Source organism: Cervus elaphus, chromosome 13 (genome assembly GCF_910594005.1).
Source record: "Cervus elaphus chromosome 13, mCerEla1.1, whole genome shotgun sequence".
Lineage (NCBI taxonomy): Eukaryota > Metazoa > Chordata > Mammalia > Artiodactyla > Cervidae > Cervus > Cervus elaphus.
Window position 1 is genome coordinate 31,371,775 of NC_057827.1, and position 27,894 is coordinate 31,399,668.

At 44.4% G+C, this 27,894-nt stretch overlaps 1 long non-coding RNA gene across 2 annotated transcripts; it reads right to left on the reverse strand.

Moving 5' to 3' along the window:
- Positions 1 to 26,773, reverse strand: LOC122706667. 2 transcript variants are annotated; one of them, XR_006344436.1, is made up of 5 exons: positions 26,758 to 26,773; positions 23,182 to 23,256; positions 17,778 to 17,847; positions 1,925 to 2,063; positions 1 to 1,587 (listed from the first exon to the last, which is right to left on the reverse strand). It is a non-coding gene; the product is annotated as an uncharacterized LOC122706667 (long non-coding RNA). The 2 variants fall into 2 exon arrangements; XR_006344437.1 differs by lacking the exon at positions 26,758 to 26,773 and having other exon boundaries at positions 23,182 to 23,293.
- Between the last annotated feature and the right edge of the window lie 1,121 nt (positions 26,774 to 27,894).

The following is a 27,894-nucleotide window of genomic DNA, read 5'->3' on the forward strand; positions in this document are numbered from 1 at the left end:
GGGTGCCATTGCCTTCTCTGAACTGCCAGTGAAGGTGTGGAGAAAAGGGAATGTTCCTCCCCTGATGTTGGGAATATAAACTGGTAATAGAGGATGTGTGGAGGATGGTGTAGTGGTTATTGAGGCAAAGAAAATGAGGTTAGAATACTCCCTAACACCATACACAAAATATACTCCAAAGAATATAAAGATCTAAATGTGAGGATGGATACTATGAAAGCTTAAGGAAAACATAGGCAGGACACACACAGACATAAATCACAGCAAGGTCTTTATGGATACACCTCTTAGATGAATGAAAAATAAATCAAAAGTAAGAAAAAGGGATCTAATTAACCATAAAACATTTGTATAGCAAAGGAAACCCTAAATGAAAGATAAATGCAACCCAGAATGGGAAAAAATGTTTGCAAATGAAGATACTCACAAGGAATTCATCTCTGAAACATACAGACAGCTCATACAGCTCAGTATCAAAGACACAGACAACCCAAGACACAAACGGGCCAAACACAGAAACAGGTGTTTCTTGGAGGAAGACATACACACTGCGATTAGGCACCTGAGGACATTCTCAGCATCACTAATTCTCACACACAGAGGAAATCCAACAAGGTATTACCTCACACAGGTCAGAACGGCCATCTCAAAATATGTCCAAAAATAAATGCTAGAGACGGTGTAGAGAGAAGAGAATTATCCTGCACTGTGGTTGGAAATGTACAATGGAGATCCACTAGGGAGAACAGTATGGAGGTTCTTTTTTTTTTTTTGCATGACAAAGCAAATATACCAATTTTATTGACCTTATTCCCCACCAGCACATACTTTTTGGGCTTTTACCCTTTTGTTTATCCAACTTTCATTTGTTAATCATTTCGTGAGAACACATATAAATGGTTAGAGGGCAAACAGATGTTGGAAATAGAGAAAAACTGTATTAAGTATTTTGAGTAATGCTATAAATGTCGGCTCTTTTGTCACTCAGGTTTTCTGAACTTAAGTTCCCACATTTATAAAATTAGAATGTATAATTAGTTGACTATTAAGTTATCTTCCAGTTATAAAGTTCTATGAATCCATTGTATATCTGTGTAATTATGTGTTTTTTATTTCTCTTCTAGTTTGAATCTCAGCATCAACCCATTAGCCATGCGATCGCCTATTTGGTGTTTGTGTAACCAAAGAATATAGCCATATTCTTGTAGGATTAGAAGATGGCAAATTGATTGTAGTGGGTGTTGGCAAGCCAGCTGAGGTAAAACCTAGCATCACGGATTTAGTTTCCCGTACTTTTGGGGATTCCATTGGTTCTTCTTTAATCCAGCTGAATCAGACGTCTCCATTATGGATAAACAAACTTAGAATTCCTTATATCCAGTTGTCTTCTCAATTGAATCTTTGAAAAATTTTTCCTTTGCAGTCCTCTCCAGTTGCCTGTTGCCCACAGTTGTCAATACCCTTTTCTTTATAATCTTGGAAAACGCTTGGTTAGGACGATAACTCCTAACGTTTTCTAGAAGGCAGGGTCCCTCTTTCTCCAGCAACTCGGTCCGGGAGTCGTGGGCGTGTTCCAGTATGGAGGTTCTTAAAAAACAAAATAGAGAAGTACCTTCAGACCCAGCAATCCTACGCCTGGGTATACATCCAGAGAAAACCAACATTTTAAAAGACACGGGTACACCTGCCATCTCTAGCCCACTAGACTCCTCTGTCCCTTGCAAGAATACTGGAGTGGCTTGCCATGCCCTCCTCCAGGGGATCTTTCGACCCCAGGTCTCCTGCATTGCAGGTAGATTTTTACTGTCTGAGCCACCAGGGAAGCCCCACTTTCGCTATACACTACAGTGCAAATCAGAGGATGAAAACAAAAAAAGAAAAGAGAAAACAAAAATTGACTCTGTTTCCCTCATTCCATGGTTACCTTGGCTGGTTTCACATCTCGAGACTGGGCAGGCGTGGCTCCCAAGGCTGGACTGTGTTGGGGCTCGGTCCTGGGAGGACGTGGCAGGCAGGGTGCCCCATGATGTTCCTGGAGTGCCTCTTGCCCTCTGCATGAGCCCCTAATCTCCAGATAAAGGTGGGGAAATTAGAGTTTTGAACTAAGATATACACATTGATACATATCCAATAGATTATCAAAAAGTACCTACTGAATACCACAGGGAAGTTAACTGAACAGACTGTAATAACCTAGATGAGAAAAAGAACCAGAAAGAGAATAGATAAATATCTATATATAACTGGATTAAGTTCCTTTACTTCTGAAACAAACACCACATCGGAAATCACCTCTGTTGCAATACTAAATGATAAGAAAATTACAGGACAGAAAAAAAAAAAAAAGTTGTACATGAAACGATACTGCCACCTTGGGACCACTGTCAGTAACAACAACTTGAAAAACTGGGCTGATGGTTAATTAATATTCACCAACCAGGTCCTTGTTGTTTTTCAGTCGCTCAGTGGTGTCCCACTCTTTGCAACCCCATGGACTGCAGCATGCCAGGCTTCCCTGTCTTTCATTATCTCCGAGAATTTGCCAAAATTCATGTTCACTGAGTAAGTGATGCCATCCAGCCATCTCATCCTCTATCACCCCCTTCTCATCCTGCCCTTAATCTTTCTCAACATCAGGGTCTTTTCCAATGAAAAGCTCCTTGCATCAGGTGGACAAAGTATTGGAGCTTCAGCTTCAGCATCAGTCCTTCCAATGAATATTCAGGCTTGATTTCCTTAAGGACCGACTGGTTTTATCTCCTTGCTGTCGAAAGGATTCTCAAGAGTCTTCTCCAGCACTACAACTGGAAAGCATCAGTTCTTCAGCGCTCAGCATGCTTTATGATCCAACTCTCACATCCATACATAACAACTGAAAAAACCATAGATTTGACTATTTGGACCTTTGTTGTAAGTAAAACCAACTAACTTCAAGAAATGGCCTCGTGATGGTCATCAAAAAATAATTCAAAACAGGGCAGGCATACAAGAAGCCCATCACAACAGGTAAGTTTAACTCATATCCTTTAAAATAAATCTCATGAAAAAACATCAACATGGCTAAATATCAGAGAAATGCAAATCAAAACCACAGCCAGGTATCACCTCACAGCAGTCAGAATGGCCATTTGTAGAAACTTGACAAACTGTAACAACTGGTGAAGGTGTGAAGAAAAGTGAGCATTCCTCCACTGATGCTGGGAATATAAACTGGGAAGAGACACTGTGAAGGATAGTGTGATGGATACTGATACAAAGAAAATGAGAATGAAGTTAGAATACTCCCTAACATCATATACAAAATAAACTACAAACAGAAGATCTAAATGTCAGGATGGATTCTTTGACAGTCTTGAGGAAACACAGTGAGGACACCTGATAACATAAATTGCAGGAAGGTCTTTTTGGGTATATCTCTGAGAGCTCAGTTGGTAAAGAATCCACCTACAATGCTGCAGACCCCCGTTGGATTCCTGGGTCAGGAAGATCCACTGGAGAAGGTGATAGGCTACCCACTCCAGTATTCTTGGGCTTCCCTTGCAATTCAGCTGGGAAAGAATCCGCCTGCAATGTGGGAGACCTGGGTTTGATTCCTGGGTTGGGAAGATCCCCTTGAGAAGCGAATGGCTACCCACTCCAGTATTCTGGCCTGGAGAATTCCATAGACTGTATAGTCCATGGGGTCGCAAAGAGTCAGACACGACTGAGAGACTTTAACTTTCACTTAGATGAATGAAAAATAAACAAAAAATAAAGAAAACAGTACCTAATTAACACTAAAAGCATTTGCACAACAAAGGAAACCCAAAACGAAAGACAATCGCAACCTGGAATGGGAAGAAATATTTGCAAATGAAGATACCCATAAGAAATTCATCTCCAAAACATACAAAGAGCCCCATACAGCTCAATATTGAAAGCATAACAACCGAAGACACAAATGGGCCAAACACAGAAATGGGTGTTTCTTGGAGGAAGACATACAGATTGTGATTAGGCACATGAAAACATGCTCAACATCACTCATTCTTACACAAACACAAAGCAAATCCAACAAGGTATCACCTCACACAGGTCAGGATGGCCATCTCAAAACACCTACAAAAATATATGTAGGTGCATTGGCAGGCAGGGTCTTACCAGTAGCACCACCTGGGAAGCCCTATTCCAATATAAAATAACAATGAAAGTACAGGAAAAGGTTAAAAAAAAAAAAGAAGAAAAAAGAAAGTGGGGCAAGAAAAATACTGCCGCCTTGTGGCCATATTGGCAACTACAACTATAAAAGTTGTGTCGACTGGTACTTAATATTCACAAGGTCCCGGAGCGGGAGGAGGGTGTAAGTAAACAACAACTGCCTTCCAGGAGTCTCCTAGGGTTGGTCACTGAAAAGAATTCATAACTGGGTAGACCTTCAAGAGGCCGATTTTAACAGGTATGCTTAACTTACATCTTAAAGAAAAAAATCATGTGAAAAGATGGTAAGATACTTACCATCACTAAGTATTAGGGAAGTGTATTCAATCCTGCAACGAGGTATCACCCAAAATCGGTCAGAATGGACATTATCAAGCACTCTACAAAGGTTAAATCCACTAAATGCTGTGGAGAAAAGGGAACCCTCCTCCTCTGATGCTAAAAATGAAAATAGGTGCGTGCCAATATGGAGGATAGCCTGTTGGTTCCTTAACAATGAAAATGAGAATGAAATTAGAACATTCCTCAAGCCATAAACAGAAATAAACTTCAAATAAGATAAAGATCTAAGTGTAAGGATGAATATTATGAAATTCTTGAGGAAATTATAGGCAGGGCATGCTGTGACATCAATTCCACCAAGTGTTTTTGGGATCCACCTCTCAGAATAATGAAAAATAAACAAAAGAGTAAGAAAATGAGGCCAAGTTAATCTTAAAAGCATTTGCACAGCAAATGAAACCCTAAACAAAAAAGAAAGATAACACTCAGAATAGGAAAATATATTTGTAATTGAAGATATCCACAAGGAATTAGTGTCCAAAACATAGAAACAGCCCTGTAGCTTAATATCAAAAAGACAAACAACCCAACAAATCAATGGGCCAAAGATCAAAATGGTTATTTCTTACAGGAAGGCATACAGATTGCTATTAGGCATATAAAAAGATGCTCAGCATCACAAATTATTACAGATAGGCCTATCAGAAGTCCGAGTATCACCTTACACCGGTGAGATTTGCCATCTCTAAACATCTCCAAAAATAAGTTTGGAGACGGTGTGAAGAGAAGGGACCCTTTCTACACTGTTGTTGGGAATATGAAATGGTACATGCAATAGGGAAAACACTATGGAGGTTCTTAATAAATATAAACATAAAATTACCTGAGGACATAGCAATCCTACGCCTGGGCATTGATCCAGAGAAAGTCAAAATTTTGAAAGACAGCGGTTCCCCTGTGATCATGGCAGCACTACGTACCATAGCAAAGACAGAGCAACCTAGGTGTAGAAGTACGGATGAACGGATAAGGAAGAGGGGGTACACAGACACAAAGCAACATCACTCAGCCGTAAAGAAGCAGAGCATAATGCTATGTCCAGCCTTAGAGAAGAAAGTAGAGATGAGCATATCAAGTGAAGTGAGGGACACAGGGAGAGGTATTAGTATATGATATTACTTCTAGCTGAAATCTAAAAATGGATATAAATGAACTTCTTTACCAAAGAGAATCAGTCTCACAAACTATGGTCCCCAGAAAAGAAAGGTGTGGGTCAGGGAGAAAAGAGCTGTTTCAGTCTAACATAGGGAGGCTTATATATATATATATATTTTTAATTAATTATTTATTTTTTCAGTGGGTTTTGTCATACATTGACATGAATCAGCAATAGATTTACACGTATTCCCATCCCGATCCCCCCTCCCACCTCCCTCTCCACCCGATTCCTCTGGGTCTTCCCAGTGCACCAGGCTCGAGCACTTGTCTCATGCATAGGGAGGCTTATATTATAAAAAGAAGCCACCAGGAAACCACTGTGAACACAGGAATCCTATTCAACACTCTGTAATATCCTGCACTGGAGAAGAACAAGGAAAAGAACATATGTACATCTATGTCTCAATGAATCTAGTTGCTGTAGATCCAAAATGGAAGAAAAAAAAAAAAACCAACCCCAACCCCACAACCTTGTCATTCCACTATATACTCCAATTCAAATTATGGAATAAAAACACAAAAAAGAAAAGAAATAAAGAATGGTGACTCTTGCCCTCAGGCTATAGTAACCTGGCGTGGTGTCACATCCCTGGAGCCTGAGCAGACTTCGGTCTCAAGACTGGAAGGTCTTGGGGCAGACAGAGGTGGGAGCATGTGGCAAGCAGGAAACATGCTTCCTACGATGGACCTGGAGGACCTCTAGCTATTTGCATGAGTACCCAATCTCCAGATCCAGGTGGGCCCACCTGCAGAGAAACCACACCTTCTTCACCCCCAAAATGGTGGAGCCTCTGGGCTGGAAAAGCTTTGCATGGTTCCCTGGGCACCATATGTCCCGTAGGCTGGATTTTCCAACTCCAGTTTCTGTCCTTAAGGCTGCCCCACTGACAGATGATAGCATCCTCTGAAGAGTGGTGTTCCAAAAATTGGAATGAATCCTGGAGATAAAGGGTAAGGGGGAGGAAAAAGGAGACCTAAGCCTTGGGTGTTTCTTCTGGCACATTCTCCTTAGTTGACGATCCAGGAGCAGAGTTTTCCATAAGACTCATCGGCTGAGGACCAGAGTTGTGCAGGAAGTAACACTGTTTCCTCAGGACTGCTTTCCAGAACAACTTTAAAACAGGTGCTGTTGCTGTTTATAATTGCCAGGACATGGAAGCAACCTAGATGCCCATCAGCAGACGAATGGATAAGGAAGCTATGGTACATATACACAATGAAATATTACTCAGCCATTAAAAAGAATTCATTTGAATCAGTTCTAATGAGATGGATGAAACTGGAGCCCACTATATAGAGTGAAGTAAGCCAGAAAGATAAAGACCAATACAGTATACTAACACATATATATGGAATTTAAAAAGATGGTAACGATAACCCTATATACAAAACAGAAAAAGAGACACAGATGTACAGAACAGACTTTGGGATTCTGGGAGAAGGCGAGGGTGGGATGTTCTGAGAGAATAGCGTTGAAACAAGTATACAATCAAGGGTGAAACAGATCACCAGCCCAGGTTGGATGCATGAGACAAGTGCTCAGGGCTGGTGCACTGGGAAGACCCAGAGGGATCGGATGGGGAGGGAGGTGGGAGGGGGGATCGGGATGGGGAACACATGTAAATCCATGGCTGATTCATGTCAATGTATGGCAAAAACCACTACAATACTGTAAAGTAATTAGCCTCCAACTAATAAAAATACATGAAAAAAAAAAAAAAAACAGGTGCTGTTGGGCTCTGAATATTCAGAAGGCTTGGAGGTCTGTAAATGACACCTGCCCTTTAGTCACCTGCCCTATATCGGAAGACATGGGTAAGGAATTCAAACAGGGCCATCTTTCAAGAAGACAATTTCAAGAGGCAAACTGTACTCACACTGCACATGATTAAAAAGCTCTGGGAAAGGGTCTCTGCTCACTACCTACTCAGTTCAGTTCAGTCGCTCAGTCGTGTCTGACTCTTTGCAACCACACGAATCGCGGCACGCCAGGCCTCCCTGTCCATCACCAACTCCCGGAGTTTACTCAAACTCATGTCCATCAGGTCGGGATGCCATCCAGCCATCTGATCCTCAGTCGTCCCCTTCTCCTCCTGCCCCCAATTCCTCCCAGCATCAGGGTCTTTTCCAATGAGTCAGCTCTTAGCATCAGGTTGCCAAAGTATTGGAGTTTCAGCTTCAGCATCAGTCCTTCCAGTGAACACCCAGGACTTATCTCCTTCAGGATAGACTGGTTGGATCTCCTTGTAGTCCAAGGGACTTGCAAGAGTCTTCTCCAACACCACAGTTCAGAAGCATCAATTCTTCGGCGCTCAGCTTTCTTCACAGTCCAACTCTCACATCCATACATGACCACTGGAAAAACCATAGCCTTGACTAGATGGACCTTTGTTGGCAAAGTAATGTCTCTGCTTTTTAATATGCTATCTAGGTTGCTCATAACTTTCCTTCCAAGGAGTAAGCGTCTTTTAATTTCATGGCTGCAATCACCATCTGCAGTGATTTTGGAACCCAAAAAACAAAGTCTGACACTGCTTCCACTGTTTCCCGATCTATTTCCCATGAAGTGATAGGACCAGATGCCATGATCTTAGTTTTCCGAATGTTGAGCTTTAAGCCAACTTTTTCACTCTTCTCTTTCACTTTCATCAAGAGGCTTTTTAGTTCCTCTTCACTTTCTGCCATAAGGGTGGTGTCATCAGCATATCTGAGATATTAAGAAGAGGTGGCAAGAATCCACAGAAGAACTGTACAAAAAAGATCTTCACGACCCAGATAATCACGATGGTGTCATCATTCACCTAGAGCCAGACATCCTGGAATGTGAAGTCAGGTGGGCCTTAGAAAGCATCACTAACTACTAAGCCCAGGCAAATCAAAACTACCATGAGAAATTCCCTCACACAGGTCAGAATGGCCACCATCTAAAACATCTACAGAGAATCCGACTGGCAGAGCATGGAGGCCAAAGGGAACACTCCTACACTCTTCGTGTGGATGTAAACGGGTATAGAAACTATAAAAACCAGCAAGGAGGTTCCTTATAAACTAAACATCCAGAAACCATAAGGTCTGACAATCCCACGTCTGGGCTTAGACCCAGAGAAGATCAGAATTCACAATGACCGGCGCACCCTTGTTTTCAGGGCAGCACGGTTGACAATGGCCAAAAGCTAGAATTGTTGCTGGCCAAAATCTTGGCTTTCTCTGCCAGGTGAAGCCAAATAAAAAATATGGAAACAAAGTTTGGAGGAAATAGAAAGTGGCTTTAATTCTCAGCTGGTGAAGCGGGGAACACAGTAGGTTCATGCCTCAAGAACTGTGCTCCCCATGAGGAGTTTAGGGGCTTATATAAGATGAGGGCTCGGCAGTCAGTGATGAGGAACAAACATGATAGGATCTTGATTTCTTCCTCTTGCATTGTTTCAAAGACAGTCATAAACTGGCATCAATAACCCAGTAACTGAGTCTGGCAGTTTGGTGGCCTTCTTTCTGATGTGTAACTACAAGGGGAAGGGTGTTGTAAGAGTAAACACCAGATAGGGGATGTATTTAGCATAGAGTCAAAGGAAAATAGGTGCAAAGTGTAGCTCCTGCAGAGTTAGGGGGCAGAAAAGCAAACTTAGTTACAGACATGCAGAGTTAGGAGCAGTTAAATTAAAAAAAAAACTAGGAACTTTCAGGCCTGCTCACTGTTTCTTCATCTGCTTTGTTCTTAAGAAAGAGGAAAAAAAAAAAAAAAACCTCATTCCTCCTTTTTTCCTTTTTACTGCAACAAATTCAACCAAGATATCCATTGACAGGAAAATGAGGACCAAGTGGTGCACCTCTACACTGGGATACTACTCAGCCTTGAATCAGAACAGAATAATGCCATTGACAGCAGTGTGGATGGACAGAGTGATTACCTTACTATGTAAAGGAAGTCAGAGAGAGAAAGACAAATATCACAGGGTATCACTGACAGTTGTATTCTTGAAATGAATGCAAATGTCAGATATTACGTGATAGACTCACAAACTTAGGAAACTAATTTATGATTATGAAAAAAATCTTGGAATTGAGGGATAAATTAAGATTTTGCCAATAACATATGCTCGTTAATATATATCAAACAATATATATATATCATTAATACAGTTGTTTGACATAACCAACGAATCCATTAAATAGTACAGGGCAGTCTATGGAACACATTTTAATCATTTATATGAGAAAGAGAACCCTGAAAAGAACTAGTAAACATCTGCATCTAAGTGAATCAAGCACCCATACACCCGAAACAAACACAATATCAGAAATCAATTCTACTCCAAAGTAAATAACAATAAATGTCCAGAAAAAGGAAAAATGAAAGTGGAACATGAAGAAATGCTGCCTCCTTGTGCTGTTTTTTGTAACAGCAACTATAAAAGCTGCACTGATTGGCACTTTATATTTCCAAGGACCTGGGGCTGGAAGCAAACAACTGCCCTCCAGACGTCCCCCAAGGGTGGTCACCAAAAGGGAATTCAAAACTGGGCAGATGTTCAGGGAGCCGATTTCAACAGGTAACTTTAACTCACATCTTTTAAGAAAAGTCACACGATGTTGTTAGGGGAAGCACACTGATTGAAACCGCCCACCCTGGCCAGGCACCATAGTGACCATTTGCATGAGTTGTTTTATGACAGGAGATCCTGATAAGGAATACGGAACTAATAAGCCACCACCAACCGGAAGAGTTCGGGAAAGGTCAAAAGGAAACACCGCGTGTCTGTCCACTTCCCAGAATCCCTCTTGCTAATATCCATCTTGGCTGAGCAATGCGTGTGCCACCAGGAAAGACTGAATTAGAATGATTGGCCAAAGACTACCCGGAAACGAATCCCATCGCCATAAAACCCAAGACTGCGAGCCATGTGGCAGAGCAGTTCTCCTGGGTTCCCTTACCTACTGCTCTCCACCTGGGTGCCCTTTCCCAATAAAATCTCTTGCTTTGTCAGCATGTGTCTCCTCGGACAATTCATTTCCGAATGTTAGACAAGAGCCCAGTTTCAGGCCCTGGAAGGGGTCCCCCTTCCTGCAACAATGTCACCATCGCTAAATATTAGAGAAATGCAAATCAAAACTACAAGAAGGAATTACCTCACAGCAGTCAGAGTGGCCTCTGTTAAACACTCCACAAACGTTACATGCTGCCGACTCTGTGGAGGAAAGGGAACCCTCCTCCTCTGCTGCTGGAAATACAAATTGGTGACAGCCACTCTGGAGGACAGTGTACTCGTCATTTCCGATGTGCCCAGCTCTAAGCAGCAGTGAGCAGTAGCTGGAAGCAGGGTCTTAGTTTCCCAGACCGGGAGTCCTAACCACTGGACCACAGGAGCCAGCAGTCAGGGCTAAGGTCCCTTGTCTTGCCTGCCTAGTCAAGGATGAATTCAGGTGAGGAGGCAGAAGGTAAAGAGTAAAGTAAAAAGTTTATTGAAAAAAAAAAAAGTACACGTGGAAAGGTGCACAGGTGAGCTCAGAGAGTCGTGCCTTTGGAAGTTTAAATCCTTTATAAGAGGCCAGTTATCCAGGTCTTTGTCTTCCCTCAGGCCAATCATCTTGCTTTGTAAACCCCCCCTCCCCCCAGTTAATTTGTCTCAGGACCCTCCCCTGGGGTGCACACGTAAACCTTAGCCAAGATGGATATTGAAGTGGGAGGCTTCTGGGAGGAGCAATACTCTTTATAGCCTGGAATTATACCCTGACTTTTGACTCCAAGGAGCCTTTCTGCGCATGTGTAGTGTTCTCCCTAATCCTTCATTTAGACAGGGTTTTGCCTCTCTTTGTCCTTGCCAAGATTATTCCCTTGAGGTGTTTACAAGAGACAAAGACTGGCTACTTACTCTGTTTCTATTGTTACTTCAATTTCTGGGAGCAAACAGGGGGCTGGTTGTGTCAATTCCTCAACTGGAACCCACTTATGTTGCCTCAGGAAATGCAGAGCAGAGGCTAGCTGATTGTGAATTTCCAACCTAGAGCCCATCGATCTCCTGCCTTACTGGTTCCTTGAACAATGAAAATGAGAGTGAAATTAGAATATTCCCGAATACCATACACAAGAATAAACTCCAAATAAGACAAAGACCCCATCTTAGTATGGCTCAGTGGTAAAGAACCCGCCTATCAATGCCGCAGACTTGGGTTTGGATCCCTGGGTTGGGAAGATTTCCTGGAGAAGGGAATGGCAACCCACTCCAGTATTCTTGCCTGGGAAATCCCATGTCAGAGAAGCATGGTGGGCTGCAGTCCATGGGGTCGCAGAAAGAGTCAGACACGACTTAGCAACAGATTTTCAAGATAAAGATCTAAATGTAAGGTCGGATACTATGAAATTCTTGAGGAAAATATAGGCGGGAGAAACTTTGCCAACGGGAGAAACTTTGCCATTCATCACAGCAAGTTCTTTTAGGATCCACCTCTTAGAACAACAACAACAACCAAAAAAAAGAAATCAGCCCACAAAGCGTGGCCCCCTCACTCCTTGTCACCAGCCCAGCTATGCTCCTAAGGGGCAGAGGAGATGGTGTCAGGTGCAGCTGCAGGCACTCCTGCTGCCTGGAGGGAGTCGGTGGTGGTGATTTAGTTGCTAAATTGTGTCCAACTCTTGTGACCCCATGGACTGTAGCCTGCCAGGCTCCTCTGTCCATGGGATTTCTCAGGCAAGAATACTGGAGTGTGTTGCCATTCCCTTCTCCAGGGGATCTTCCTGACCCAGGGATCGAACCCTTGTCTCCTGCATTGCAGGTAGATTCATTTACCAATTGAGCCGCCAGGGAAGCCCTGCTGCTTGGAGGGGGGTGTTTATAAAGACCTCAACCCAGGCATTGCGGGGAAGGGCTGGCCGGCTTTTCCACGTCAGCCAATCTTCAACCATCAGTGGCTCATAGTTGCAGGAAATGGGCCTTGTTGTGCCGGCTAGGTGCAAGGAACAGAAGTGCGGTCCTGAGGGTCAGGACGGACATGGGGCTGCAGCTCTGGCTTGACTTCTAATAAATTTTTTCTGACCCATGAGTGGGAGAGAATTTCAAGAAGACCTCCTAAGGAGACGAACCCAGGAGTCAGGTGGGTGGAGATAGGGGACCAGTGCCTGGGTCCAGTGGAAGCCTCTGGAAGACCTGGTGGAGGGAAGGCACATAGAGTGAAGCCCAGGGTCACTGACCTGTCCAGGAGTGTTAGTTAGTCCATATCTTGCTCTGAGGTGCTCGGGGCCAGCTCTGACCAGGAAGAGGGCTGGGGTGCTCTGCAACGAGGGCTCTGTGCACGGTTCCTGTGCACTGGGTCCTGCCCAGACGGGCCCCCTGCCCTGGGAGGGGTCTGCCCACGTGACCCCATGCCCTGGGAGGGGTATGTGAATAGGCTACCTCTCTTTGCAGCTGCCACAGAGTTGCTTAGGATGCAGATTAAAATCAGCCGAGGGTAGAGGTCCAGGGGCCCCCTGGGTGTGGACACGCAGAAGTCCACCCTTCTCCCTGCATGATGTGTTGAGGCAAGGAATACAACTGCATTCTGAGGGCCGGCTGACCAAGAAGATTAATGTCTCCAAATAACCATCTTGTCGGGGCCTGGATGCCAGGTTCTTTTATGAGTTAGAGATGGAGGAGGTGAGGAAACAAACTAAAAAGGCTGTTAATCTTGCAAATATCTTGGAGAACAAGGGCAAGCCTTAGGCAGGGTATGTGTTAATTTCTTCCTTCCTGCCATCCACAAGGGGACAGGGTTCTGAACAAAGGCACTTTAGTTTAACAGTCAGGCAGAGGGGCAGGATTCTCTGAGGCAGGCCATTATGAGTGATTTAATAACAAAAGGAACAGAGAGCAAGTCTAAGACACAGTTCCAACATGGAGTCAGAAATGGCTTACTCCTGAACATCCTAAGGTGCAGGGTTTATTGAGGTCCTCCTGTTATAGCCACGCGTTCCGGGAAACAAACTCACTCAGAAGGACAATGCAGATAGTGGAGTGCAGTTTATTACACAGGCGGGCCCAAGGCAGAGTCTCCTCTTAGCCAAGGACCCCGACCAGCATTTGTGAAAATCTTTTATACCCCATGTGTACGTGTCCAAACCCACCACCTCAAATTCCTTGAAACTTACATAAACAAAGGAAGGGTAAATACAACTACAATAATCCTATCATTCATGTGTTATGGGTTCAAACAGTTAATAATCAATAAGCCCGTGGTCATGTTTCCAACCAGTTAATAATCGATAAGCCTGTGATTACATCCAGATAGATACGGAAAAAGTTTATGACCTGTCCGGAGGCAGGGGTGATTATGGTATGTTTCCTCTTAGGCAATGAGTAACCTGGATGTGATCTTCAAGATTCCCCTGCCCAGAGGGGGTCTTGTCCTTCCATTGTCATTCCCATAGGCGCTAAGCACAGAGTTCAGAGTCCACTGGAGAGGTGGCTGCCCACGACCAGCACGGACAGGCCTGAGATGGAGTCCAGGCCCTATGAATTCCTTCTTCACTCCCATCGCCCTTCCCCTCCCCTAGCACCTGTTACCACTCACCCACCTCCTGTCTCTGGGTTTGCCTGTTTTGGATGTTTCTTTTAAATGGAATCATATAGTTTGTGGTTTTTCTGGGCTGGATGTTGGTGTCCCTCTAAAATTCACATGTAGAAACCTAACCCCCAAGGTGATGGTGTGAGGAGGGGGGGCCTTGAGGAGGTGATGAGGTCATGAGAGTAGAGACCCCATGAATGGGATTAATACTCTTACGAAAGAGACCCCCAAGGAGCCCCCTCAGCCCTTCCTCCTTGTGAGGACACAGTGAAGAAACCGCCCCCCACCAAGAACAGAGCTTCACCAGAACCTGACCATCCTGACACCTTCATCTCAGATGTCTGGCCTCCAGATTTGTAGGAAATGCATATCTGTTGCTGAAGCCCCCAGCCTTCTATTTCGCTATGGCAGCCCACGCCGACTAAGACAGTGCATCCTTTTGCATCTGCTTCTCTTGCTGAGCAGCATGTGTTTAAGGTGCATCCACATTATAGCCTGTGTCAGAGCTTCACTCCTTTTCATGGCTGCATCATATTCCACTGTGAGCATGGACCACATTCTGCTATCTATTCTTCCATTCATCCACCCATCATCCATCCATCCATTCATCCATCCATCATCCATCCAACTATGTACCCATCCGTCATCCACCCACCCACTCTCCTCCCCTATCCCCTAGCCATCACAAACACACTTTCATTCTTTGTGGATTTGCCTGTTCTGAATGATTCCTATAAGTGCAATCATACACTGTGTATCCTTTTATGTCTCCTTCTCTCACTGAGTGTCATGTGTTCAAGGTTCATCCGCATTGTAGCCTGTGTCAGAGTTCCACTCCTTTTCATGGCTGAGTCATATTCCACTGTGTGGATGGACCACATGGTGTGTATCAGTTCTCTGATACTTGTTGACAGTCTCTTGGGTGGTTTCCCCGTTTCGGCTGCTGGAAATTGTGCTGCTGTAAATATGTGTGCACCAGTGTTTGGGTTTATACATAAGAGTGGAATTGCTGGGTCATGTGCTAACTCCAAGTTTGACATTTTGAGGATCTGCCAGAATGTTTTCCAAAATGGCAGCACCATTTCACATTCCCACCAGTGCTGTTTGAAGGTTCAAACTTCCCTAATCATTGTCTGACTAATACAGACACAAATCTGTATCTATAATCAATAATCCACATGGATTATCAGCTTCCTTCCTTCTGCATACATACAGAAATCTCTATCTCTGACCCCTACACAGATACGTGTATCTCTAAGAGATACTCCACAGGATTATCTCTGTCCTTCCTCCTATACACAGAAGCTGCATGTGAGATAGATAATCCAGAAGGACTTAATGCTCAGCACCTTGCTCGACCTTCTGCAATAAGCTCTGTGGCAAAAGAATCCAAAAAACAGCAAACACACTCTCCAGACATACATCCTCCCTGAACCAGGTGGCTGTACACTAACAACAATCACAACATTGTAAATCAATTATACTGCAAGGTAGCATCAACAAGATGTTAAAGAAAAGGAAAGAAAAGCAGCACCTACTCTATTATCTCTGACCTCCCTGACTTGGGATGCTATCTCATCCAGGGAGGCTGAGCAGGCTTGGGTCCTCCTGCTGGCCTGGGGTAGGGTCCACACAGCCTGGCATGGTACCCTTCAGTGAACCCTTTTTAAAAACCTACTGTCTGCTGTGTTCTGGCTGGGACCAGAGTCCCCAGAGGGATCAAGAGCTGGAGGACCTTGGGGGCAATAAACACCTAGCCTCCATGTCTCCTGGTGCTAGCGTTCCCAACTCAAGCCTTCCTGAGAGTGCTGCCTCCTGGGCACCTCAGCACCTTCAGCAGGCTGCTGTGGTCCTGGATGGGACAGTGTGAACGGAGGGCTGTGAAGCTTTAGCGGGGAGAAGTACTAAGCCACCAGCCGTTAGGTGTTTGGTCAGGAATAGTCCACTCCAGTTCACATCCCAGGAAGGCAACTTTCTCTAGGCTCTCAATACCAGAGGGTCCAGAGGTGGTTGTGGAAAATGGCTTCCCCCTTGTGGAAATTTCCTCTCACTTCAACTTGACCATGGTGCTTACTGGCACCTCCAATTTAGAAAGCCTGGTGGGCTATTCGTTACAGCTGCCCTCAAGAAATGTCCTGGGGCAGGTATTGCTGAAATAAATTCCAAACACAACCAACTTTCTAGAAGCCACTTGGGACAGGTAAATTCCTTATACAATTTAAGGGAAAAAAAGAAAAAAAACCCAACCATATCTCCACCAAAGAAGACAGCATCTGTAATTACCTCAGGAATAACAATCAAAATGACAATTCAAATGAGAACTCAAATCCTACCAGTCAGAAGGTGGAAAAATGTACTCTATGCAGACTACATCATGTGAAAATGCCAGCCTGGATGAAGCACAAGATGGAATCAAGATTTCTGTGAGAAATATCAGTAACCTCAGATGTGCAGACAATACCACCGTAATGAAAGAAAGCAAAGAGGAACTAAGCCTCTTGATGAAGGTGAAGGAGTGTGAAAAGCTGGCTTAAAACTCAACATTCAAAAAAAAACAAGGATCATGGCATCTGGTCCCATTGTTAGGGGAAGCACACTGATTGAAACCGCCCACCCTGGCCAGGCACCATAGTAACCATTTGCATGAGTTGTTTTATGGCAGGAGATCCTGATAAGGAATACGGAACTAATAGGCCACCACCAGCCGGAAGAGTTTGGGAAAGATCGAGAGGAGACACTACCTGTCCGTCCACTTCCCAGAATCCCTCTTGCTAGCATCCATCTTGGCTGAGCGATGCGTGCGCCACCAGGAAAGACTCTGAATTAGAATGATTGGCCAAAGACCACCCGGAAACTAATCCCATCACCATAAAACCCAAGACTGCGAGCCACGCGGCAGAGCAGTTCTCCTGGGTTCCCTTACCTACTGCTCTCCACCGGGTGCCCTTTCCCAATAAAATCTCTTGCTTTGTCAGCATGTGTCTCCTCGGACAATTCATTTCCGAGTGTTAGACAAGAGCCCAGTTTCAGGCCCTGGAAGGGGTCCCCCTTCCTGCAACACCATCATTTAATGGCAAACAGAGGGGGGGAAATGGAAACAGTGACAGATTTTATTTTGGGGGGGAGGCTCCAAAATCACCACAGATGGTGGCTATAGCCATGAAATTAAAAGACATCTGCTGCTTGGAAGAAAAGCTATGGCAAACCTAGGCAGCATATTAAAAAGTAGAGACATTACTTGGCCAACAAAGGTCCAAATAGTTAAAGCTATGGTTTTTCCAGTAGTCCTGTATGGATGTAAGAGTTAAACCTGGCTTGCTGTAGTTCATGCAGTCACAAAGAGTGGGAGGTGACTGAGGGACTGAACGACCAAGGGAGTCCCTCTTGGCTCATTAAGTTTAAGTAGTGTAGTAATGTCAAATCTTACTTTAATCACATAAATGTCCCTTCTATTTATCCCATTTCAAATAACCATCCAAAGATTTTTAAAAATTTATATATTTGAGGCAAATACATTCTTTTACTTTTTTTTTAAGAAAACTTACCTCATGAAAATAATAGCTAGATTTTCCTTCCAGATTTTCTTCTGCTGATATTCTTAATTGTTATTAGCATCTGTAAGAGACATGAGCAGAAGATCACAGCGAGGCTTCCCACACCAGTTTTTCTTGTTCTCAGGTTAACTTAACTTTGGTTTGATAGGTATGGGAAAAAAACAGTTGTTTACAGGGAGAAGGCTCTAGATTTAATAATTTTTAGTTTCTCTAATTTTAGAAGGATCCATCACTTGGCCACTAATAAATTACAAAAGGACCTCTTGTAGGCCTAGCTCGAACAAGCACACAATAGAACAATTTAGGTTGATCAGATAGAACATTTACATCTCAAAAACACAGAAATGTAAATTTCCCCCTTGGAGGTCTTTGTTTAAAGTTACCAAGCCAGCTTTTTTTTGTTTTTTCTCATCACCATAATCAATTACATCAGTTCAGTTCAGTCGCTCAGTCGTGTCTGACTCTGCGACCCTATGGACTGCAGGACGCCAGGCTTCCCTGTCCATCACCAACTCCCAGAGCCTACTCAAACTCAGTCCATCACATCAGTAATTAATTACATAGGCAACAAAATAGAGCTCTCTGGAAAAAAAAATACATATACATACATATATATATATATATTTTACATATGATCATCTTTAACGTCCAATTAAGGAGATACTTGTCATAATTATAGGTTGACCAGTCACCTAGGATTTTCTCTAGGGGACTCTGAGATGTAACTTTAGAGGAAGTACTTTCCATCTAGCTTGAGCACTTAGGTCAGAAGTCTGTGTGCACAAACCAAAGTAAACAAACCAAATCAAACCATGCTAGCGGGAAGTCATCAAAAACAAAGCAAATGGCAAAGAAATGCACAGAAATCCAAAAACCAAATGGCAAGACCGCCTCAGAAGTGACTTCCAAGTACTATCAAGCCTGGGACACTTCAAAGCGGCACCTTACAAACTTGGCCCACCCCTTTCATAGGGGAGAAACCCCCAAACTGGAATTGCATCAGTTCCCCAAACGGAAAACTCGAGACCTCGAGGTACATCTCGGGGGACTTAACAAAATGCTAGCAGGTGTCAAGACAATGTACCAGACGCCCGCCGTCTTCCTGATCCTTCAGTATTTAGTGTTTCTCAGAGTGGAAGCAGAGAAGGCAATGGCAACCCACTCCAGTCCTCTTGCCTGGAAAATCCCATGGACGGAGGAGCCTGGTAGGCTGCAGTCCATGGGGTCGAGAAGAGTGGGACATGACTGAGCAACTTCACTTTCACTTTTCACTTTCATGCATTGGAGAAGGAAATGGCAACCCACTCCAGTGTTCTTGCCTGGAGAATCCCAGGGACGGGGGAGCCCAGTGGGCTGCCATCTATGGGGTCAGACAGAGTCAGATACGACTGAAGCGACTTAGCAGCAGCAGCAGCAGAATGGAAGTTCAGGCTGGTGAGGACAAGAGAAGAAAAAGGTGTCCTCCAGGTGAAAGAGATTTTTGGCAGCTGCAAAGGGTAACCTCTCTCCCATTCTCTGTCACAGGCCAGAGTTCCAAAGTTGAGTCAGCGGTCAGGTCTGATGCAGCACAGCCTTAGAGAAATCCCTCAACCTTCTGCTCTCCCAAAGGAGGCTGGCATGGGGAGAGACTCTGAACTTTCCATCAAGCCAAGGGTCCCTGCAGGGCCGGCCACCTGCCCATGATCAGATCCCGGATGAGACCCCCAAATTGCTACTGGTCAAAATCTTGCCCTTTGCCCACCAAAGCCAAATAAAAACTAGGAGGAAATAAAAGGTGGCTTTTATTCTCGGTCAGCAGAGGGGAACACAGAAGGCTCATGCCTCAAGAACTGTGCCCACCCTCCATGAGGAGTCTAGGGGTTTATATAAGGCAAGAGGTCGCAGTCAGGAGTCCATGATGAGGAACAAAGGTGATAGGATCTTGATTTCTTCCTCTTGCATTGTTTCAAAGACCATCAGAGACTGACATCAGTGACCCAGTGATCGAGTCTGGCCAGTAATTGAATTTGTCTAAGATTTTGTAGCAGAAGGTATGGTTAAAGTGGGTCGAAAATGAGACCACAAAACCCAGTCCTGATCCAAACTTAGTCTCAGGCTATGAATGACAGCTTTTTGTCTTACAGTTTTAAAACACTCAGTTCAGTTCAGTCACTCATTTGTGTCCAACTCTTTGTGACCCCCATGGACTGCAGCATGCCAAGCTTCCCTGTCCATCACCAACTCCTGGAGCTTGAGCAAATTCATGGCTATCAAGTCGTTGATGCCATCGAACCATCTCATCCTCTGTTGTCCCCTTCTCCTTCCACCTTCAATCTTTCCCAGCATCAGGGTCTTTCCCAATGAGTCAGTTCTTCGCATCAGGTGGCCGAAGTTTTGGAGCTTCAGTTTCAGCATCAGTCCTTCTAAAGAATATTCAGGACTGATTTCCTTTAGGATGGACTGGTTGGATCTCTTTGTAATCCAAGAGACTTTCAAGAGACTTCTCCAACACCACAGTTCAAAAGCATCAATTCTTTGGTGCTCAGCTTTCTTTATAGTTAGATTTCCATAAATTTGAACTTTATGTGAATGAAATTATACAGGATGTACCATTTTGGATCTTGCTTCATTTGGTAATAAATATGTCTGTGGGGCTCATCTCCCATAAATTGTGGATGTTATCAGGTTAAGCTATAACTTGTTTAGTTTTATTTCTTTATCATATTTTATTGTATAAATATGTTAAAATTTATTTATCTGTGCTACTTCTGACGGACATTTAGGTTTCTGTCAGATAATATCTATTATAAATAGTACTACCATGAACATCCTTACACAGGTTTTTGGTTTTGAGTTACATGGTGAATCTTCAGCTTTAGTGGGTATTGACAAAAGGTTTCCAAAAATTGCTGCACAAGTTTATACTCCTACCAACAGTGTATGAGAGCTCCTTTGGATTCACATCCTGGCAAACATCTTTTACATTGTAGCTATTCAAGAATAAATATGTTATTGTAGTCCTAGTGTATATCTTGTTTATTTTTAATATAATTGGAAATATATTCTTTCATATTTTTTAATATTTGCATATCTTTTTTGTGATATGTAGTAATAGGTGGATTAACAAATTCATATTTACCGTGATTACAGTTATGTTTGAACTTCCTTCTGATATCTTATTTTGTGTTTTCTATTCCACTTTGTCTTTTTCTTTTTAAATTTTCTTTTCCTGCCCATAGCAGAACATTTTCATGCTTTGGGGGTGCTATTCAGCATCTTCTTAACACCTTTCCTAAGTTCTTAAGTTTGGAGGAACTTCTCCTCTTTTGAGCTCATGTCTCCCCGAGGGAGAAATCAGAAAGACATTTTCAGCCTCCTTTGCATCCAGGGCACATGCATGTGATCAGTCAGACTCCATAAGATTTTATTCAAGGGAGAGAGCTGGAAAAGTAAGTGTCAGGGAACCCTTTACAGCCGCAGTACTGGTAGACATCCAGCTGGTGGGCCTGTAACTAGTAGAGCTGAGATTCCAGCATGTGGTCAAGCTGCTGCCTTGACAATAGACTTTTTTTTGTCTGTTGAACCCACTAAGTAGTAAGACTTCAGAGGCCAGGAGTCAAACCTGGCTGCAGACAGCAGTGGGGATGGCAGTGTTGGAGCCTGCCAGGCCTCATGGGGGCAGGGGAGCTCTGTCTCAGGATGGCAGCACCTTGAGGGTCTCCTCTAGTACATACTTGCTCAGCTCTCCACTCCCCCTAGCTGGCGTCTGCTGAGGGGCCTGTGATTCCTGGATCGCTGGGTAACCTCCAGGCCTCAGCTCAGTTTGTCCTAGGCCCAGGTCCCCTAGCTGGGTGCACTGTCTGCCTCCCCTAGACCTGCTCCCCCAGGGAGCTCTGTGAAGCCCTTCAGCCTAGGAAGCCCCTCACCTGTCCTTCTTTCACAGCTGCACATCGAGGCCTGGGGACCCCCTCAGCCGGCAGGTCTCAAGCTTCTGTGTGCATCAGAATCACCTGATGGTGACCCGGATGGACATTGAGATCATCATATTGAGTGAGGTAAGTCAGACAGAGAAGCGAAAATAGAGGAGAAATATCCTATGACAGCCTTATACACAGAAAAGATACAAATTAATTATTTACAAAACAGAAAGTGACTCACAGACTTAGAAAAGGAACTGTGGTTACCAAGGGGAAAGGAAGGAAGAAAGAGAGGGAGTTTGGGATGGACATGTACATACTACTATGTTTAAAATGGATAACCAACAAGGACCTACTGTACAGCACAGGGAACTCTGCTGAATGTTATGTTGCAGCCTGGATGGTAGGGGAGTTTGTGGGAGGGACAATGGATATGTGTTTATGTATGGCTGAATCCCTTTGCTGTGCACAACATTGTTAATTGGCTACATTACAATATAAAATTAAAAGTTTTTTAAAAAGGGATCACCTGTAGAATGTTAAAATATAGGTTTCTTGGCTCTGTCTCTAGAAACCCCAATTCTGCAGGTCTGGGTGAGGGCCAGAGAGTTTCCACTTCTAACCAGGTAAGGCTGGTGGGAGACCACAATTTGAGAGTCATGGCCCCAGACAAAGAGCTCCCCTTTCTCTCCTGCCCCAGACCTTGCTTTTGAAGTATCAAAGCCAGGAATGCGGCTGACTTCTCCTCTGACTTTGCTGGCTTGGGGACAATTCAGCTAGGAGTCACTGCTGTAGCCTGGGAGAAGGGTGGGGTCACCGGGTGAAGGCAAATTGTCTATTTCGTTGCTATCTTATAGTGCTAGTCTTTTTCTCTCCAAGAAGCTATGCACATAGATAACTTCAAAAGTTACTCGTTTTTCTCTTTCTTAGGGCTTCCCAGGTGGTGCTAGTGGTAAAGAATCATAGTTGTTCCTTCCTCTCTATGCGAGGCTCTGAGAACCGATTGGGACCACCTGGAGAACATTTAAACGACACACTCTGGATCAGAGCCCCCCCCCCCCCCCCCCCCCCCCGCCAAGAAGCAGAAAGTTGAAATACTTCCGATGGCCCCCCTCCACTGGCTTGACAGACGGAAGGAAGCCAGTCTCCGGGAGCCCTGTCCACCCTCATTCCCTGCAGCCGCGTCCAGGGAACACGTGTTCGTCCAGGGAACACGTGTTCAGGCCTGAACACGGGACCCCAGCTGCCTGCTGGCCCATGTGATCCCTCAACACTCTGCAGACGCGCAGAGAAAGAAGTAACATTTCATAGATGGGCTGACAGAGCTTTCTGCATATGCGATTTACTACCGTGGTATTTTAAATATGTGAAATCCAAGATACATGTTACAATGTAAAACTCCAGTAAGGTGTGGGAGGAAGGCACAGCGTAGAGTAAGCGCAAGAAGTTAATGGTCTGCTAGCAACTGTGAAAATCACGTTTGTGCTTCTCGCACTAACCTGGTCCTCCTTCAGCATCGCTGTCCTGGCCAAGGGCAGCATCTTCCTCAAGTTGCCGGAGCCGGGAGCCGGAGCCTGAAGACAAATCCTGGCACCTCCTCCTACCCCACCCCCTCTCCTAGCGGGCTCCCCAGTGCGCGTGCGCACGCTCCAGCCCTTACAAAGGCCCTTTTATTGAGTCTTTTAAACAGCTCTGGACCATCTGCTATGCTCCATCCCCTTCGTCTGTGCTTCTCGCCCGGGCTCTGGTCTCTGATCTCCACAGTCCGTTCAACACTTGGCAGCCAGAGGGTGTGTTTGTTCATTTACTTTTATTATTATTATTTCTTTTACAACCACACCTGTAATTGTGTCAACAGCCATTGAACATGTCAAAAGTGTTAACAAGCACACGCATCAAACAGGAAGGGTAACTCCAGGCCTCAGATTGTCCTGGAAGACAAACACATTTGATACCACTTGGTGACAGCTCCGGGGGAAGCAGGCGCTCTCCTCTGTTGCTGATGGCCATGACATTAGGAAGTGTCTGTGTAACCTTTGTCATGGTGGTTTGACAGTATTTATCAAAGTTGTACATTTGCATACTTTGGGACCAATTTTTAGAGATGTACCCTAGAGGGCCAAGTGTTAGATGATAATTGTTTGTTGCACCATTGTCAGCAAGAGCAAAGGATTGGAAATAACTTAAAGGATTATCAATAGGGGACAGGTTAAGATGGATAAGGGTATATTCATATCATGACATTGTATATAACTGTGAAAAACAGGAAATTCTCTGTACAGACACGGATTTTTTTTTTAAGGAAAATGATTACGTGACAAAAACAAGTTGCAGAACAGTATTGTGGATCTGTGTGCAATTGTTTGTATGAGCCTCACGGTCTCTCTGGAATTGTACCACTCCCCCAAGCTGAACTCTGAGCCCTTGGTGAGGGACTGGGTATCTGTGAGGAGGGGCTCTCCCCTCTATCCTCTATTTTGAAACTATAGTTTCAAATCATGTTACAGTGTTACTCACCCAAAAAATAACTACATAAAACTTTATAAAGTACATTATGTCAGCACCTGCAACACACCTGGCGTATAGTACCTCCTTATTCTTTATTGAGTAAATTAAATATGCCAGCCCCCTAAAATGTACACTCTGAATTAGTTACCTGTTGCTTGATCAAGTTACCCCAAAATTTGGTGACTTCAAATAACAAACATTTATCCCCTCCCTCGACTTTCTATGGATCAGAAGTCTGCAGATGGCTTAGCTGTGGGCCCCCGTTGTGGCCTCTTTGGAGGTTGTCACTGAACTCTTGGGGTTGCAGTTCCCCAGAGGCTGGGCTGGGGCTGGGGCCCCTGCTGCAGTCTCCTGAATGTGGACTTGGTTCCTCACTGCTCAGGCCACTTCACAGGCAGCTGTCGAGGTGAGAGAGAGAACAAGAGAGGACATCTGGGGTGGAAGCCACGGTCTTTGTGCTCCAGTCTTGGAGCTGAGATCCATCATGGCTGCTGAGTTCCATTCATCAGAAGCAAGTCAGCCAATCCAGTCCACGCTCAAAGGGACACGACCACAGCGGGTGTGAGTCTTAGGAGGTGTGTGTCTTCTAGGCTGAGAGGCCACCTGCATGCGCTCCAACGGCTTCACCTTTCTTCATCCTAAATAGAGTTTCCGACAAGGCCTCATAGGGCTGGCCTGAAGCCTGAACACCCCCTCCTTTCTTTTTAAAATAACTTTTTTTTTATGTTCATGTATAGTTGATTTACAATGTTGTATTAGCTTCAAGGGTACAGCAAAGTGATTTAGTTATACATGTGTCTATTCTTTTTCATATTCTTTTCCCATTTAGGTTATTACAGAATATTGAGCAGAGTTCCCTGTGTTATACTGTAGGTCCTTGTTGATCATCTATTTTATTTTTAAACATTTCATTTTGGAATAATTTTATTTATTTCTGTATTATTTTAATTCCTCTATTTATTGGCTGAATGAAAATTTTATTTTTTTACTTTATTTAAAATTTTTATTTATTTTCTATTTTAGGGGGGATCTTTGGTCCCCAATTAGGGGACTCACACTTCCTACATTGGAACCATGGAGTCTTAAACACTGGAACACCAGGTAAGTCCCTGATTATTTATTTTAAGTATAGTAGTACATATATCAATCCCCAACTCCCGATCTATTTCTCCCCCTCACCTTTTCCCTTTGGTAACCATAAGTTTGTTTTCTATGAGTCTGTTTCTATTTTGTAAGTTCATTTGTGTCATATTTTAGATTTCATATATAAGTGCTATCATATGATATTTGTCTTTCTCTTTCTGATTTACTTCATTTAGTGTGACAATCTCCAGGTCCATCCATGTTGCTGCAAATGGTATTATTTCATCCATTTTTTATGGCTAATATTCCACTGTATATATGTACCACATCTTCTGAAACTGTGATGAAAAAACTCCCAACAAAGAAAAGTCCAGGACGAGCTGGCTTCACAGGAGAATTCTATCAAACATTTAGAGAAGAGATAACACCTATCCTTCTGAAACTATTCCCCAAAAATGCAGAGGAATGAACACTTCTAAACTCATTCTATGAGGTCACCATCACCCTGATACATAAACCAGACAAAGACACCACAAAAAAAGGAAATTCCAGGCCAATATCACTGATGAACACAGATGTAAAAATTCTCAACAAAATACTAGTAAACTGGCTGGAACAATACATGGAAAGGATCACACACCATGATGAAGTGGGGTTTATCCCAGGAATGCAAGGATTTTTCAATATCCACAAATCAATCAGTGTGATAGATCACATCAGCAAATGGAAGATTAAAAACTATATGATCACCTCAATAAATGCAGGTAAAGCTTTTGACAAAATCCAATGTCTATTTATGATTAAGGCTCTGCACAAGCCTTTCTTAAGTTCCCCAAAGACACAGGGCTCCAGCCAGTTCTGAAGCCTCCACACATGCTGTTCCCACCACCTGAAACATTGGCTGAAATGTAAGGGAAGCCCAGCTCCCTCCCCGACTAGCAGTTTTTGCAGCCTTTGTCCAGTCTCTTTGTGTGATTGATAGTCAAATGCCTGCATCTCCCAGAAGCTCTGACAGCTTCTACCTGAGCAATGTCTGGTTTTGCTTCCCTGGTTTCTCCATAACACCAGACACTGATTACATGGTAACTGCTCAATACAGAGTAGGTGGATAAAGTCATCCTTTTCCTTGAATCAGTCAGGGTCCCAGCATATAATACCCAGAGGGTATTTTCCAAAGAGGTAAAGGAGGAGAGTTCAGGGAAAAGGACTCTTCACAGAGGTAGGGCAGAGTGAGGGGAAATCGACAGTCTAGCATGGGTAGGAGGACTGTTAGCACCTCCAGGCCAGTCAAGGGACGACTGCTGGAATCCAGTGAGACCTGCAGCTCTCAGGGGGAGGGAGCTGGGAGGCAGAGGCTGTGGGCTTCATTGGAAGGACATGGCCATTCCTAGCATCGTGTGGGGAAGGGACCCAGAAAGATCCACCAGCACTGCCCTCTTCATCTCTCCAGGCTCCTTCCAGTACCTCCCATTGGGCAAATGAACCGGGAGCCAGGGAGCCCACAGACATGGTCCACACACACCAGCCTCCTGGGCCCAGAGCCCAGTGGGAGAGGCTGGAGAGTGGGTCGACGGGCGAACGGGGACATGGGGCTCATTCCCACACTGCCCACAGTCTCCTCCTCCTGTCCTTTGTTGGCCGCCAGTGTAGTGCAGGATCATGTCAACTCAGTCACAGTCTCACTTGGAAATGAAAACGTTAACCGGCTTTGCTCCTGTGAGAATTGGGGAAAACTGGGGAGAGAGAGTGTGTGAATGAGAAGCACACCAGATGCCAGCAGGGTGTTGTTTGCCTCCGTGTGGATGCACATCTGCAGTATTTCTCAGCCACATCTGGGGGAGCAGCTGCAATTGGAGTTGCCACCAGATTAAGTTTATGACAATCTGCTGTCACTTCCCAAGATTCAAACGCCACGTGCACAGGCCCAAGAGGCAAGTCAAAAGGGGCTGGCACATCTGTGCCCCCAACCTTCCTCCAGGCTGTGATGGGGGCCACGGGCTCTGCAGCTCCCCCTGGACGGAGCATCCGTTTTCGATTACCATCCTGGGAGGGAGGGTCAGTTCCTTAGCTTTTCCTCTGATGACAGTTCTCGTCCCTCTTGTCAGGGGAGCCCATCTGGGGACTCTGTGAGGGGCCCTGGGTGTCCATGCTACTGGGAGGAGCCACAGGGTGGGTCTGCAGGCCTGTTAGACCCACCTCAGTCAGATTCAGGCACAGACTTCCCTCTCCTGATGACCACGAGCCCCCACTTTAATTCTAGAGCCCAGGGATATTTTGCTTCTTAAGAGTTTTCTAAAAATTTCCTAGGAAAGAACGTCACTTCAGAAACAAGGTCCAGCCATCTTCAAAGGTCTTGGCATTTCCTTTTTTCCAGAGCATATGTGACCTTCCAGGGCCCCTCTGGGGAGTAGTCAAAGGAAGATTTACAGCATGTATTTGCAGCAATACTGCAGGACCCATCTTCAGGATACCTGGCCTCCCCTTTCATCAAGGGCCTCTGGGTCTGGAAACTGACTTCAGTCTGGAAATGTGACTGCCGCTCATTTCATTCTTTGGGGTCCATTAGCCACCACCAGAGGTCACGTGTATCAAAGCATTCTGGCTATACCTGTCTTCATGCT